Below are 1537 nucleotides of genomic sequence, written 5' to 3' on the forward strand. Positions count from 1 at the left end.
GATGAACTCCCAATAGCAGCTGGGGAGTTCGTCTAGGTGGATGAAGTCGCAAGGCGTATTACGTACCCAAGTTGTAGACGAGAGCTAACGGCCATACAAAAAATAAAAAGGGAAGATTTTCTTGCCGACGTCAAAAGGAGGGATAGGTCTTCTTTGAAGAGACGATGAAAATCGAAAGGGATAGAGTAAGATTTTTAAATAGAAAACTTAGGGTGGAGGGGCCGGTTGCAGCTTCACCTCACTGGGCACATTGTCGCTGCCTTCGCCGTGCTAAAGGAGTGCTCCCGGAGACAGCTCACTCACGCCCACAGAATTGCGCTGGAGACTTTTCGAGCACCGCCAGCCATTGGAGGATGAGATATGTCCGAGGCAGAATCCCCGTTGCCCCACAGATGAGCCCGTCGCCGTCTTTGGCTGCTTCGTTTCTCCATGTTCTCTGAAACTTCCTGGGCCCAGGGCAGTGTTGCTTCTCTCACAGCGAGCCACAAGGCTGTCACATTTGGCAGGAAACTTTGTGGGGGAGGCGGCTTACGCTGGTGAGTGGCTTGCTTGGTCGCGACTCCTGCGGCAGCCCGCATCCTGTCCTGTACAGTGTTACACAGTACATTCCAGGCTAGAGGCTTGCTCCAGCAGGCAACTTTGAAAAAAAAAATTTAGCGGCAGCCAGTGAAATAGGATATAACGAAGGCCAGAACTTTGGTGCTTGAGAAGCTCACAATCACTCAATGATTTACGAAGGCTGCCTGTTGCAATGTCTTTGCCAGAGCAAGGCATCGTATTCCCCTCTGCAGTAGCTTCGCATGGAGCTGAGACAGCTCATCAACTGTCTATCTATCGGTCTCTCTACCTCATCTAAACCCAGGACTTGCATACAAGATCTCTGCACGGGATCTCTGAGATGGTCGTCTTTTGTAAATGTTCAACCTCCTTCGTTGTGTTTTGCTCAAGACGCCGTGCGGGGGTGGTAGCGCGATATGATCGCCAAGCAACGGCAGCACCAGTCATCCCGAGATAGAAGGCAAGAATAGGCTTCAACTTGCCTGTTCCTCTTGGTCTCTCTGGGGTGTCCCCCTGTAGCTTCGGCGGTTTAGTTAGTTAGTAGTTAGTGACTTGATATGCGCGGTCCGGCAGTTGGGGGGCTGGATGCGTCGTGGCTGTGGTGGCTGTGTCAGACCAGACACGGACGACACGCCTCCTGTATGGTACGGTTATGTACCTTGGTACTAGTATGCTATAAAATATTACAGCCTGGCCAACGTTGGAATTCCTCCCCTCCCTCCCGCATACAAAACAAGGAGAGAAAAGGGAGGAGCAGCCCCGTCGACGAAGAGTATTTTTTGCTCGTAATTATATCTATCTCCGCCGTGCGGATTCCCGACTCTCCCAACTCCCAACGCGCATCTCCTGTGAGTCGCAAATGCAATCTAGGCTATTTCCACCCCCACGCCGCCAAACCGACGATGTATGTAACGAACCAGCCTGGATCCTTTACGGATTCCATCAGGGTTGCCCTTTGACCCGACGGAACGTAGAATCC

This window comes from Histoplasma capsulatum, genomic scaffold (assembly GCF_000149585.1).
Source record: "Histoplasma capsulatum NAm1 scaffold_2 genomic scaffold, whole genome shotgun sequence".
Classification (NCBI taxonomy): Eukaryota; Fungi; Ascomycota; class Eurotiomycetes; order Onygenales; family Ajellomycetaceae; genus Histoplasma; species Histoplasma mississippiense.